The following is a 16318-nucleotide window of genomic DNA, read 5'->3' as shown; positions in this document are numbered from 1 at the left end:
AGTTATAATAATACAGTAAGTTGTCAGAATTGAGTATTGTTTCAGCAAATCCGTGGTTATCCACGCCCACGTGTGTCCTACATACAATTAAATGCGGAAGGATATTCGAAGTGACTTGCTATTAAAATTTATATTGCATTGTTAAAAAACTGATGACCATATGGGCTGAAAATATTACAGACGGCGCCAAATTACGATTGTTTTTCGAATTCTCATAAGTTAGACGTTTATCTTATATAAGTGTTATGAAATAATATACTAAAATTAACATAATAGGTAATTTAATAAACTATTTACACAATTTTTCAATAATAAAATTCAAAAGCAATATGCAACTGCGGATCGGCCTTCAAAAAACAAAATTTTGATTAAAATTCATTTTGCGGAAACAAGATATCACATTTCAAAGACTGAAATAAAAAACTAGCCGGAACTCAAAGGATTTGATATATTAATTTTGCCAATTTGAATTTAATACTTTGGGGAATAATTTATTGGTAAACCATAACAAACAAAACTAGAGGTAGTGATAAAATTTATAAAAAGCTTATTTTTGTGAAATTTTGTTTGAACAGTCATACCTAATGGTTAACGTGGCAGATACATTTTTGGGTCAGTTTTAATGACTTATGTGTCAATGAATTTAAAGCTTAGTAGATGACCCTACAGTGCCGATTACACCAAAACTACAGCCAAAATCTGTTATAACGACATCGAAGGGACTGCATATATTTGGTCGTAAAAACCGATAGTCGTAACAGCCGACGTTGATATTAAGTACCTAATACAATAGAATTCAGCCGGGACCTTTAATTTTGGTCAATATAACCGGTATGTTGTTCTAAACGATGTCGTCGTAAACGGTTTTGACTGTATATTGTTGTTTTGCCGGACCTACGTCTTCCAATTTAAGAGAAAGATTATTGAGAATTATGACTTTGTCAAAATCCGTCTTGGTTTTGGAAATACTTAGGGTCAGAAACCAGAGTAAGTCTGACTACCGTACATCAAAAATGTATTAGATTTTGACATTCCTACGGGCATAGCTCGCGCTAAATCTTGTTTATTAATTTGACCCGTAGTCTAGTCTAAACTCTGAATTTCATGGAATAATTAATTGCCATGAAATATTTATCGAAATATTTAAATTGCTTACAATTCTTGATAATGCCACTTTCACTCACTTAATTGAAGCAAATTAACTTATTTGAACTCAAAACATTATAATCATGAATCAGCTGCGTATAATAAATCAATTCTTTACAGAGTAAAAGCCTTTAAGTCTGCCTTTAAGTGCCTTGCAAAACAGGAGATAAGAGTTTTTTTACTCAATATGTATTGAGAAAATGGCGGTCAATAATTTATTGCATAATTGTTATCATAGAATGGATGGGCATTGTCGGTGAGTCACAATATGACACATGCATTTGTAACTGCAAAAATCAGCAATAACATCCGTCAGTTATAATTTGCAATTTGTGAAATGACAGAACGCAAATTTCTATATTTTTAAAGCGGACGCTGGCAATTGACAATTACAACAAAATCAAAACAAATGTTTACAAATCACTTGAATCGTCAATTGTTTTTAGCGGCTCGAAATTGCCGATTTTCTTCTTTCTGCTTATATCTGAAAGAATGAGTAAAGTTGGAATTTTACTAAACTGTTAAAATGAACAAAGGAAACATGTATATATCAATTAATATCTTTACACATTCATTTCTTTTGTTCTGTCATTTTTTAGCGTCCGAAATTTGTATCGTGGTGGTCGTAAAAACCGATAGTCGTAACAGCCGACAACGTTGTTATTAAGTACCTAATACAATAGAATTCAGCCGGGACCTTTGATTGTGGTCAATATAACCGGTATGTTGTTCTAAACGATGTCGTCGTAAACGGTTTTGACTGTATCTTTATTATTTTACATATTTTTGAAGACATAAAGATCACTTATAGTGTTTATACTCTTAAATACAATGTCATATATTTTATGTACTAGCTAATGTACAAAGGAAATTGATAAAACATCTTTATCTATACCCATTTTAAAATATCAGGCAGTTAAGCGATAGCCCTAATGTTGACGATAAATCACTTACGACTTGCTTATCTTAAAATAGCTTTTCGGCTGTTTAAGCTTCTTACTGGCTGAAATGTAAGGCTGTGATTCAGCAGACACATTTCTGAGCTTGATTTAATTATAGTTTTTCAGGAATCAAACCGGGATGTCGTTTATCATGTTTTGATTTAGAAAGTTATTGATAAAAATGACAATGGAACAAAAAATTTACGCCCAACGTGGGGCTCGAACCCACGACCCTGAGATTAAGAGTCTCATGCTCTACCGACTGAGCTAGCCGGGCTTGATTTTATCTCTCTAAAGAAGATACCGAGTGAAACCGTAGTGTAGCTAAGAATACCTTCAATAAAAATAAATCTTTATTTAAACTTAGACGCCGCGTTTGTGCGTCGCGTCACACGTTGTCTATGTTTTTACGTTTTCTCTGCTAAAATAATTTATATAAGAGGTAATAATGCTTTGATAAATTTATAATGTATATTCTAATAGAATCATGACTGCTATACAGTACAGCGCGTTTATATCCGTTAAATTTATAACGACATTTGCGTATCCCAAAAACAATGTTATTATAAATAAATACCTGGGAGGCCTAGTAAAGATCGCTTGGTTCTATATCTCCTTCTAATAATGTAAGTTTCCTGATTTAGTTTATAAGAGAGCAGTGTTGGCCTAGTGTCTTCAGCATGCGACTCTCATCCCTGAGGTCGTAGGTTCGATTCGCGACATTCGCATCGAACGGTGAAGGAAAACATCGTGAGGAAACCGACATGTCTTAGTCCCAAAATTAAAAGTCGACGGCGTGTGTCAAGCACAGGAGGCTGATCACCTACTTGCCTATTAGATAAGAAAAGAACGGGTTGCACTCCGGGAGTGCCAGCAGAAGAGAAAACTTGAATATTAACGTTGTGCATTTTTGATATTTTGGAATGGTTAGGGAATAATTTTGCACGAATTGCTTTAATTATCCGTATAAAAGTACTATCATTTATGTGGTAGAATACATTACATTTATTTATTGCGCTATCGTACACAAACATGAAAATTTTTATTACATTAAATACGCCGCGCCAGCTGTCTACTCTCCATACGTCTTACGAATTTTCGATCAGGACACGTGTCCTGACGCGAGTTTAAATTTTTTAACCATTCCAAAATGTACAACGCCGCTAAAGAAGTTTTCACTTAAAAAATCTTAAGTCAGATTCAGAGATCTAAAGAGCGTTGCAGCGAGCGTTTTTTTCCTGATTTAGTGTAAATTTAATCAGTTGTTGTAAATTATCAAATAAAATCTTAAATACTTAATACATTTTTTTTTCTAACACCGCGTGTTATTTTATTACTAAATGAAACATAGAAAACATAAAATAGATAGCCGGGGCGGGGCTCAAACGCACAACATCGACCCTTGTACACTCAACTCGAAATCCGCCTGTTTAGTTATGTGAGTGTGAGTATGAGCCTGTGAACTCTGAACCTACAACTTACCTTACATGTGTACGTATGCAAGTAAGTTTAAACTAACTGTCATTCCGTGCCACTTCCTCCTCACAACGTTGTCAGAATACTGATGAGACAGTATTGGCGCCAGTGAATGATACAAGAATATTTTTATTTAATCAGGAAACCATGTGATTTTAAAACTATTTTTCCAGTCAAATATTAGTTGTTTCTAGGTCCGAGTTCAGAGGGCAAAGGGCGTGTTGTTATTTCATTATAATGGTTTTTGTACCTTAGGTGAGGTACCTTCGGACTAAAACCTGAATAAATTTTAATTTGCTTCGACAAGCGCATGTTAATAAGCTAAGGCGGGATATTAGGAATAACAAGCGAAGAGAAATAAACTAAAACATTGCCATGTGTTGAAAATTATTATCAAAGTTATTTGAAATTAGTATCCTTAGGAAATGCGAGATAGTATTTATTTATTGTATACATAATCAGAAAAAGAAGATGTTTAGAATAGTCTGGTGAAACCATAATTGGATTTGGTAGAAAAGTTAAGAATTTGCTATTATATATCTACAGGAGCTATTTAATTTGTATTATACAGGGTGGCCAAAAAGTCGTGGATCAAACGCAAATAGCGGCAAAAAATTGTTCTACGGGAGGTCTCTAAGGTCAACCCCTGCAGAATTATGATTTATTTAGGTTTTTATATGAAAATTGACTTTTTGTTACTAATTCTTCTTAAAATTCGAAAATATCTACATCCTGTATCTTTTTCATAATATCCACTAGATTGGTACTGATGAGTTATTCAAGGTATTCAAGATAATATTAAGTGATACGATATAACATTTTTTCAAATCATACATTTTTCTTTACTTTGGACCCCACTGTGAAAAAAAATTACTCTACCGAAAAGTGTCCCTATACTACATGTTTTGGCGCATTTAATAGGGATTCTGAAAAGGTATTATACGTGGCCATGAGTCACTCTAATATCTTTCTAGGATGAAAAAACAACAAAGACCTCAAGGTTCCCTGCAAACAAATATAGTCGTCATGACGACTTTATAGTCGTCATGACGACTATATTTGTTTGCAACGAACCTATCGGGAAATACCCGATAATTTTGAAGCTCGTGTGGTATTCGGGGGATTATTTTTCCGACCCAAATGTCGGCCAATAGAATTGCACCATGTGACGAAATGTACAGTTAACAAATAAGAATTTCATAATGAATAAAACAACTACTTAATACTTTTCTTGAAGCAACGACCAGAGAAAATTTTCACAAAAAATTATCAGTATAATACCATGTAGGTTGTACCACGTGACGTCGAATGGTGCAATTCTATTGGCCGATATTTGGGTCGGAAAAATAATCATATAAAAACCAAAATAAATCATAACTCTGCAGGGGTTGACCTTAGAGACCTCCCGTAGAACAATTTTTTGCCGCTGATGACCTCATCTATCCCCTATTTGCATTTGATCCACGACTTTTTGGCCACCCTGTATACGGGATTTCGCGATGTGTCACGACATCACCGCAACGCTGTTATATTATCTAAGAAGCACTTTTGACTAAACACATACATTATTACTGTGTTTGTGGAGCTATGCTCCGTCTGTGAATCGATCTGAATAATGATGTCAAATGATTCAGATTAGCAGCGAATACGTTCTTCAGAAATGGCTTCACTTTAATAGAATCTTCATACCGTACATAAATTCTCTTGAAGACAAATCAGTACGAATAATATTTTTTTATTATGTATTTTTAGTTAGAGTTAGTAACAATTCTGTTTTAGTTGCTATGTTAGTATTGGTTCGTAAACAAAAAGTCTAATTTAAGAGACGAATTTAATCAACACATTCAGGATACCATTGGTGCTATGCTATACATATGGCTTTAAAACCGTCACTTCTAGTCAGCAAACATACCCAACGCAACGCACTATTGAACCTCGGCAAGCCCAATAGCAACCTAAAATAAATAAATAAATCAGTGGCGCTACAACCTCCTTAGGTCTTGGCCTCAGATTTCTGAATTTTATGATGATTTTTAAAAATCTAATAGGCAAGTAGGTGATCAGCCTCCAGTGCCTGACACACGCCGTCGACTTTTTGGGTCTAAGACATGTCGGTTTCCTCACGATGTTTTTCACTGTTCGAGCAAATGTTAAATGCGCACATAGAACGAAAGTCCATTGGTGCACAGCCGGGGATCGAACCTACGACCTCAGGGATGAGAGTCGTACACTGAAGTCACTAGGCCAACACTGCTCTATAATCATAGCAAGCTAAATGTGAATAAGAAATAAATGTACTTTCAGTTTTTTTATTTATTTAAAACTAAGTTGTCGTTGATCAACGGTAAATCGCACCGATTATATTGACGACCAAATTATAAGTAAAAAAGTCTATAATATATATTTATAAGAACATTACACAAATTACTAATACATTATGTAGCACACGGATTTCCGTTTTGAATCATCTTAAGGTGGCGTAGATTTTGTGGTTGTTATACGAAATTCTATGGTAAAGGGGATTTCCAATGAGTCACACTACACCCATTATGAATTTTCCCGAAAAGTTTCGTTCAAGTAAAAAGTCAACCCCAAAAAGGTTGGACAGTGGAACAAAAAATCTCGTAATTCAGAGTTATTTTTAAACACAATTAAAAAAAAATATGTTTAAAAAACATTTCTTCGTTTTAGTTGAAATAGCAAAGTCTGGAGTCGGATTAGGAACGATTTGATTAAGAAACCGTATTCATTTGTTTTACTTGTAAATTACATACATACATACAATCTAAGATTACACATAATATAGTTTCTTGTTTGTTATAGAACAGGGGGCATACGGGCAGGAGTGTTAAGTGATACCGTTGTCCATGCGTTGCCGGCCTTTGAAGAATTGCTAAGCTCTTTCCTTAAAGGACCCTAAGTCGAGTCGAAGGCAGCTGGTTCCACATAAGGGTGGTGGGCGGCAAAAACTGCCTCAGTTTTAGTACAACTGGAGAAACTATCAGTTTCTAGAATCTCAGATAGAAATGGGAAATAAATTAAACATTGTTCCAATTTAACTTCAATAAGACGTTGCTTGCTTTTTAGTTTAAATTTTTTTTAAGTAAAAAAATATTTTCATTACTAATAGAATCTATCTTATATCATGTAATCATTACAAAGATGAGAACAGCATTTGAAATATTTTGAATTTAGAACTCTGAATCCAACGGTACTGAACGTCGTACTTTTCCATATACGAGTAGGTCCGTCATAATGTTAATTTCGATCACATTATGTTCATTTCTCAGTACGATGACAATGTGAACATTTCGAATCATTCACCCGGTCTTTACGAGCGAATGAACGGGTTTACGAGCAAAGTAATGAACGAGATGGAGTTACAGCTTTCATAATTAATTTAGAGGTGCAAATAATCATATACACTGGTTTGGAATAGCACGTGTTGCATTGTTATGTCCCTTTATTGGGTTCAATCTGCTCGTAGGAGGGAATAAAACTTTAGTACTGTGTAAAACACTTATTAGCAATGTCTGAGTTACAAGTATACTTAGGTCAATTTAACGTACGTAAAGTTTTGCGTATTTGATATTTTTATTTTTAAAATGGTTTAATATGGCATATATTAACATTATCTGTCTGCATGTGATTGGTGATATGCTTGCTTACAATAGTATCAAAGTATGGTCCAAAGCAATGTTTCCATAATTTGATTGTTAAGGGGCTATTCGAAAATTTATTAAAATTATTAGAAAGTCGATTTCAGTTTTTTATTGTTTTAAAAATGTAATTTCTTTAACAATTTTGTAGTAATTTTTTACTAAAACCTATCTTTTAAGTGTCTTAAGTGAACAATATTTTTTTTAATATTAAAAATTTAATTAAGTAACGAATTTTAGAACAGCTAAGGTGGGGCACGGCACAAAAAAGGTTGGGGAACACTAATCTAAAGTCTACAGAAATGTTTTGGCTTGTCACTTGGCATATAAGACAAATGCTTAGGCATGCCATCTTTGGTCTCCGATATAAATTGTCATGGCCTTCACGTGAGAGCATTATTCAGTTGGGTCCTCACAGCTGGTGAGTTAATTGAAGCAAGGAACTTCATATGCCATACATTAAGCCAAGAAGGCGAAATACGCGAACCTTATCTTATTGTATACGCAAGACGTAACCCATCGGAATTAGTAACAAGAATAATATTATATATCGTTTGATAAAAATCCTTTTTATTTAAGAATTTCAATGTTATTGCCCATCCACATTCTCCACGCGCCGACACGAGGGGCACGAGCAAACTCTCGCGCTCGCGTTGCCTCGTCTCACCGCCTTTCCGCTTTTGCTACTTTGTGGGGCGCGAGTCAAAGGACGCGAGAGCATCAACCAAATTCTCGTGCTTGCTCACTCTGTTGTTAACTACTGTCGTATGTTTGTTATATATATGTGTAATAAAAAGCGCGTCGTTCTTACAGTAAGGATTTTATTATGATGGAGTGGAGTTAAAATTGTATAGAATTTTATCAATGAATAAAATACATAATTTAATACAGAATTTAGAAACTGAAAACCATCATTAATTCCGGCTTTTAGAGAACACCTAAGTAAGAAAAAGTAAATTACAATTATACCGCGGCATGATATATTTTTTATTTATATTTGTGATACAAACTTAAGGCATTATAATATTGGCATATAAATTAGCTAAGAAAGTCATTCCAATCACGTCCATCTTGTCGTAGATGCAGCGAGGAACTGTATAAACCGAGAGTGTGGATGGCTTTCACTGGTGCATCCTCGACTCGCCAATATTTGTGACGAGGGCCCCGACGAGGCGCCTATCGAGAGTGTGGAGCCGGCTTTATATATTTCATAAAAGGAATCCCGAAATAAGGAAGTGATTCCGTTTTTATAAGCAATAATTCGATTTATAGCATATTAATAAAACCAATTGAATGCAATAAAGTTACAATAATTTGCTACTGGGAAGTGACTGATCTTCCTCGAAGTTTTTTGTTGGTGGCCTCAAAAACTATCTGGATGAAGAGGTCACCTAAATGTGCACTAAGTATTTGTCATAAAATTTAAATTTAATAATAAAGCTGAGATTCATTTAAACCGTACGGCAGACACAATAAACACAATTAAGGATAGGTGTAGTAATAATACAGTTGCTAATTATTTATTTATTTTGTAGCTTTAGAGGGACTAATGAAAATGATTAAGGTCGTATGAGGGTCATATGATGAGAGAAGCAAAAATGGAACAGAATCGTAACAGGTACCCACGAACTGGATAAAGAAAAGAAAGCAGGTAGGTTAACTCTGCTTTAACCTCGCCTATTACTATTATATAACTTACGGAGAGTTTAATTTCTCCATAATTATGCGTATATTACTTCGAGTTACGATATTAAACTGTCATTACAGCGCTGATAGAAATAGTTATTTCGTTAAATAAATTGCAGTGTATTAAATTGCACAAATGTTTCAAGTAGTTAAACATTATATTATATTAGGCTAGATTCAGAGTCGAGAATTTTTTAGTGTTAACTATTCGATTGTTCCTATAGTTTGTCTTGACATTTCGATTGTTTATAACGTTTAGTGTTTATTCGTTAAGTGTTTGAGAAAATATTTTTTGCTGTTATCCGGGTATATATCATAAATGAAAATTATTTTTAGTTCCAATCCCGAAAATAAAGATTTATGGACCAACTGTGGTCTGTGGAGCATGATATTCCGGTTTTGTATGGAATTATAGAAAAAAAAATCGTTAGTTAATTTTTGTTAACTTTACATTACAGCCAGGCTTAATACGAGCGATGTTTTATAAACTAGCAAATTTTTGTTTTTCCATACTTAAGTTTTCCTACATTTCATTTGACATTTATTACCTATGACCAATGACTAATATAGTATATGTAATAGTAATAGTCTTTGCTAAGGCGTAATAAAAATATATTTTCCGCATTAAACTTGTTTAAATATTAACGTACACTTTTCAGAAATAAATTGTGATATATGATCATTGATCACTCACGCTCGCGATACAGAAAGTTTTAAAATTACTTTTATGATTTTTATTTCAAGTCAATGCGATTAGGTTAAAAACTTTTATAAGCTAATAAATCGTACCTTTCAACAGTACCGATATTCCTCGTGAGTGAGTCGAAATGTTTTTATGGCCCCGCCTTAGGGCCCTGAAACAAGGGGGCCCCTTTGTCATGTGACAAACGAAATATTTGTGAGACTTGTCTCAGTTTTCAGAGAATTGTAATTTCTTACGTAGATTTTGTTGAAAGCTATTTTGTGATCGAGATCGCCAGAAACTTGCTTAGGTGGATATTACCCGAAAGATATAAGATTCTCGACAATATTTCAGGTTAACAGTAACAGCCCAGCGATTCTGTAACTCACTTTTCGAACTCTGAAAAGGCAGGAGCTTGTAGTTTATTGTTTATCAGAATGCCAAATCATAAAATGACTGCTTCACGACTGATTTGAGAGGGACCGCCGATGCGAAAACCGCTGTGTGAGTTCGAAAAGTGAGTTACAGAATTGCAGGGCAGATGGATGATATTTATGTATATAAACAAAATCTTTGAAATAAAACTGTTTTAGTATATATTTCCGGAGAACGCGTTTTGGCCAAAATTCACGGATGCCCAGATTGAGCTGGACTGTTATGTTTAACAAGCTGGGTCTGGATATCCATAGTTGCTCACCTCAGACTTTAAGAGCGATTTTCGTTTAATGTTTATTTAATAAGGGCATGACACATTAAAAATTGTATTTTATTTCTCTTTAATCAATGTATCAGTGTGCCAAGCATTGGCAAGTTTTTATAAATAAATAAATAGTGTTTACTTGAATAGTTTTTGGGCCTCTTAAATCTGGGGCCCCAAATCAAAATTAGTGCCTGGCCATGAGTGTTGTTAGGCTAATTTCTCTAACAAATAAAACACGCAGCGCATTGAATGGACGGGTGGGCGATGCAATTGTCTACATCTGCATCGCTGAGTCACGTTGTATATCGTGAGTCGTGTGTGCCCTATTGTTGCAGGTACGTGAGGGAGCTTGCATCAGGGCTGCCAATCAAAATGTTTTAGTTAACTGTATAGCGTGCGGCGCTGGAAGCAGTTAATCAACGAACAATTATTAGACTATATATATGAAGGTCGTACCTACTAAATATGGTTTGAAGACTATACGAGACAAGCTGGTCTAGAAAGGTTGTTGTTGCCTTCCCAATTAGTTAAATTAGTTTAGTATATAATCTCATTTACTATAACTTGCTAACCCTAAGTAATTTGCTTGTCACCTTTGCACGGTAGTAAGCATTTAAAGCAGGGGCGTGTTGAATTTGTTTTAAGGTCACGATACGAATAATATAATAAGCGATGTTATCAATACTAATTCTGCAGATTCTAACTATTCTGCAGATGCCTTTACACACACATAAATTTTGGCATGACTCTGAGGTTCCAACTAACACAATCACAGCACATTTATAACAACTCTAAGCCACACTCTCCAATACAGAGTGTATTATTACTATAATATATTCACAGGATTGTTAGGGAACATTAATAAACAATAGAAATAACCTTTATTCGAGTACTACACTACACTAAGTCCTTGTCATTTTGTTTTACACTAGTACTCGACCTCCGACGAAGTGATGTCCTCCTTCAAAAATTTTCCACTTGTCTTTATTTCTCACGACAATTTTCCAATTCTCTTCCCTCTACCCCTTTTATTCCATCTTCCCCAGTTTCTGGTGTCCTCTCTTTCTTCTTCCCACTGGAGCATTCCAAGTAAGGATTTTCTTGACCCATCTGCTATCACAGAACATTACTGCTGAGAATTAAGTCTTGCACCTCTTTTTTTCAAACGATATTTCGCAATTTGAGTTTTGTTTTATCGTAGAGAACATGTTAGAGGAATCGACGTATTCATAGAGAATTTGTCTTCTAGATGTCTATGCATGGCTGAACTTTACTACGTAAAAGCAAACTGCTCAGTAATTAATAGTTCCGTGAAGATTCGCACTAATTAAAAACATCTTCGGCCTTGACCTCAACTATCAGGTCTTACATAAAGCGTCCCTGTGGTATCAAATAGCGTAGCAGACATTCTAGATTTGAAATCTTCTTGCCCTAAAACACGCCTCCATGCGTACCATTGGGACGTTACGGGATTTTTAACAATAATAAACCTTATTAGAACGAACTGTGCCTGCGCCATATATGTCTTGGCGCGTTACTTGGCCAGATTTTGCATGATGTCTGTACGTTAGTTGGAAATGGACAGCTTTACTCAGAGATTATTAAAGAATCAGAATTTTTAAAAAATATAACAGAACGTTGCATCGCCCAATTGGTAAACAACTTAATTATACAGTGAAAGATTATTTAACTTCTTAACAGATATATAATGAATCTTTTTTTTTATAGTATAGGGGGGCAAACGAGCCTACGGGACGCCCAAGAAGGGCAGTTATCGCAGTCGATGGACGTTGCGTTGCCGGCCTTTGAGGGAGGAGTATACTTTTAGACAATTGGAAATCGTATCTCCTAGAGAAGACCCCACTGGAAGTCAATTCCACAGTTCGCTAGTTCGCAAAAGCAAGTGTTTCGTAAACCATGGTAGACTTCCATCAAGGTGATGCTGATGCGTGGCCAGCCTTAAGGTAACCCTTAATTGACGACATAATGGTTTCTGTATATTATTCGAAAATAATCAAGGTCAATGCGGGTACTAGATATTGAATTACTTCTTTAGCTGGAATTACATTATATCTCTCAACGTTTTGAACTTCAGTCTCTAGTAATCTTATTTGCCGTCAATCTTCACCTCACACCTTGATTGACGCTTTATACCTGTGAGAATTGAAAATATTTTAGTGACTCATGCGCAGGACTAATGGTCGTCGTCCTAAATCTTTGTGACCTATCAAATCAGATTTTGCTTCACTGATTTAAAATTAAAAATCCGAATTGATTGACAGCCTGCCTGGGTTTTTGTTACAAATATTAACAAAAGATTTGATAAGGAGTAACATTTATAATCTAAGCATAAAAATATATTTTAGCATTATTGTCATTATTTATTTATTGCCTTATATCAGAAATACAAAATATATACATTATAACTATTGTTTTTCTTAATCTACGATAACTGATTCTGTGTGCCTACGGGCAAAGGCCTCCCCCATTGTTCTCCATTTTTCCTTATTGTATACCAATCTCGTCCAGGTCTTAGTCTTTCCAGCCATTTCCATGATTTCATCGGCCCACCTTTTAAATTGCCTACCTCTGTTTCTTTTATGGCCTCTTGGTTGCCATAGTGTTACAATTTTGCTCCATTTATCTGCTCCTGTCCAGCCCATTTTCAATTTATTTCTTTTGTTTTATATACAACATCAGCAAACCCTGTTTTATCTCTTAAATTCTTGTTGCTTATTTTGTCAATTCTTCTTTTCTTTATTATGCTTCTTTCTATGACTCTCTGAGTTACGCTTAATCTTTCAGATTGTGCTTTGGTAAGTGCCCACGTTTGACAGCCGTATTATGTATTTATATATATTTCTTTCATTATTGTCTTAAGACTCTTTAACTAAAGTAAATTTCTTTATGAATAATAATAGGGAAAAGCCGGATAGTTGCCCCACTTTTCGAAAAAGCTTTATATTTTTTAAATATGAACTTGCTGAAAATTATTCAGTATGTATCTCGAAACATAGGTCTTTTATCTTCTATAAAAGCCTATTTTTGCATACATAATTAACAATGGTTTTGAATAAATACTGTTTTATTTCACCTCTCAGAAAAGGGATAGTTGCCTACTATGGCGGATAGTAGCCTAGCGTAGAAAATGCTTCAGGGGATACTTGCCTCGTGCGTTTTTATTTTGGATAGAAAGAAATTTATATCAATTAGAGTAATCTTTATTATTTATTTAACAGTCTTTATAATTTACTGAGATCTTTTATTTTGAAATATTAAGAAACAACAGTAATTTTTTCTCCTTTTTCACCGGAAGTAACTGATTTAACCGCTTTAGCACCTTTCTTAGCTTATACTTTACCAATTTTATTATTGAGTTGGACACATGTTGAATATTGTATCTGGCTTATCCAGCAAATTATTCTCAGTTAAAATAGTTTGAAGTCAAGAGTTTGAAAACATTTGCAACTTCTGTTCTGTTGAGACCCTTCACTCTTTCAATTAATAAACCCTGAGCTTGTCTCAAAGTTATATCAGGATTTCTTTCAAGAAAGCTTTTTAGCCATTGAGGTCCAGCCATTTTACTCTCATTAATAAATTTGTGCTTTAATCCCAACTTTGTCTCAATTTTTCGAAGGCAAGTGCTAAGCTATCTTCTGTCCAGTTGATGTTGATGAGGCATTTTGCTTATCTATAATGAATATATAAAAATGTGAAGTAGATATTTATTTAATTTACAACAAGTTAGAGACAAAGTAAATTCGAATAAAAAAAAACAGCAAAAACATAAAATCCGTCTTTGCTTGTTAAGAAATTTTTAGTCACTCTAGGGGCAACTATCCGCGACAGTAAGTAGGGCGACTATCCTTTTTGATGCGGATACTTGCCCTTTTTATTTGCGAAATAAATAAAACTTATTTAGCAATAAAACATGATAAACAGTGTAATTTAAACTCTAATGCATGCAAAGAAACAAAAAGTTGACTGAAACCACGATCAGTAATAAAAATATTCAATAGAAATTACTTACCAATATAATTATAACGCCCGTCAAAGTTTCGCCGCGGAAGATTTTTGCTCATACGGACAAAACACTTGGGCCTATTCCGATGGCTTATGTGGCATTTAGGCCTGAGGGGCAGTCACTACTTATTGTAGTAAAGCGCCAATACAACTAATAATCTTAACATAGTTTTTTAAACACCATCTTTAAAATGCTGTTAAATGCGATTTTTGAATATTAACAGCTTATTGGCAAGTTCTTTTTTTTCTAACATGGAATAGTTTAGCTTACTTTCGAACCCAAGCGTTAGTTGAAGTGTCATAATTAGAAAAAAATAAAAGATTTAAAATAATATCGCGTGAAATCCATAAACCATAAAGGCGGCATAATATAATGGCTTTGTCTCTCAGAATTGCCATAGATTTAGGTAAAAAAGGGGCAAAGATATGTAATCATATAAATGTTGTTAACAATTGTTTTACTCCGTAGAAATAATGCGTAATGTTAATTTCGTTATCTATTGCAGGATGTCAGCGGGTCGTCGATCTGTCAGTACTAAAGTAATTGTTACAAATTGCATATTATACTAAACATACACGCTGTGTCCAATATATTTTATGGATTACGAGGTCAGTTTTGGCAAGTTAACTAAAAGTACTCTTTCGTCTCTTTCTGTCACAATGGCTTCCCGCCGTGATAAAAAGAGACAGGTGCTTAGTAATAACGGTGTTATAAGATTTTATGAATTAGTGGTTTCCGGGTTAGTGGATAATTGATAAATAATAAATAATTAATAATTGTCAATTTATTAAGATACTACTATTTCAAGTAAATAGCATTAGTAGTAGCTTTTTATGTTCCTTTTACATATTTTTTTTATAGAACAGGGGGCAAACGGGCAACAAGCACACTTGATGTTAAGTGATACCGCTGCCATGGACACTCTCAATGCCAGAGAGCGAGCGTTACCTGAATTTTAATACGCTCTTTTTTTGAAGAACCCTAAGTTGAATTGGTAAGAAAGTTCAGCGGGTAGCTGGTTCCACATAGTGGTGAGGCAAAAACTGCCAAATCATGACATTATTCTGGCCCGAGAGAATCTCTAATCATCAGCTATGGGAGCTATGCAATGGGTGCGAATTGACAGGTCTATAAACCGCCGGAAGTGGAAATGGGTGGGCCATACGCCCTGATACGCTCCGCACATTGCCAAGCAAGCCCTCGACTGGAAGCCTAAAAGCAATAGGAAACGTGTCCCGCCAAAAAAGACCGGGAAACAAAGCATCATTGAGGGACATAGGACTTTAAGTCGAATCTGTGTATATGATATGTTATCAAGTTGGGGACATAAAAATAAAAAATTATTGCAACAGCCTGTATTCGAACTCACTATTTCATTTTAAGATTTACGCTTCACCGCTTGGCTAAAATTCCTCTGGCCTTTATGTTAGCCACAAATTTTTCCTATGTCTTTGACCGTTTCACATTTGATACTTGCGAATAAAATGAATTAAATCTAAAGCTAAATTGTACGACCATTAATCATTCTGTGAATGTTCTGAGAATACCCAGATAGACAATAATTTGACCAAATTATAGTGTTTATACAATGACGAATGGCAATAATGAAGGTGCACAAAATACTTTTTACCGACTTAAAAAATGAGTTACCAGTTTGACTTGTATATATCAGTTGAAGATATTTGAGAATGATGAATTATTATTAGTATTAAGGCAGAATATCGAAGGTGTATCACCTCGACGTCCGCCGTTCCACTACTTAGCGTTTTATAAGGCAGTTTTTGCCGCGCACCACCACGTGGAAGCAGCTGTGCACTAAAGTATTTGCAAACCAGTTCTTAGGGTCCTTCATGAAAAGAGCGTACCAATTCTAAAAAGGCCGGCAACGCACTTGCGAGCCCTCTGGCAATGTGTGTGTCAATCACTTAAGATCCGCTGAGCCTCCTGCACGTTTGCCCCCTGTTATATTTATATAAAAAAAGGTTTCCGAGCACGTGTGCTTAT

General features: G+C 34.8%; 1 non-coding gene across 1 annotated transcript; it reads right to left on the bottom strand.

The window, feature by feature from the left end:
- Positions 1-2291: 2291 nt before the first annotated feature.
- Trnak-cuu lies at positions 2292-2364 on the bottom strand. The gene has a single exon. It is a non-coding gene; the product is annotated as a tRNA-Lys (tRNA).
- Positions 2365-16318: the final 13954 nt, after the last annotated feature.

This window comes from Pieris napi, chromosome 4 (assembly GCF_905475465.1).
Source record: "Pieris napi chromosome 4, ilPieNapi1.2, whole genome shotgun sequence".
Lineage (NCBI taxonomy): Eukaryota > Metazoa > Arthropoda > Insecta > Lepidoptera > Pieridae > Pieris > Pieris napi.
This window is presented reverse-complemented; position numbering and strand designations above follow the sequence as displayed.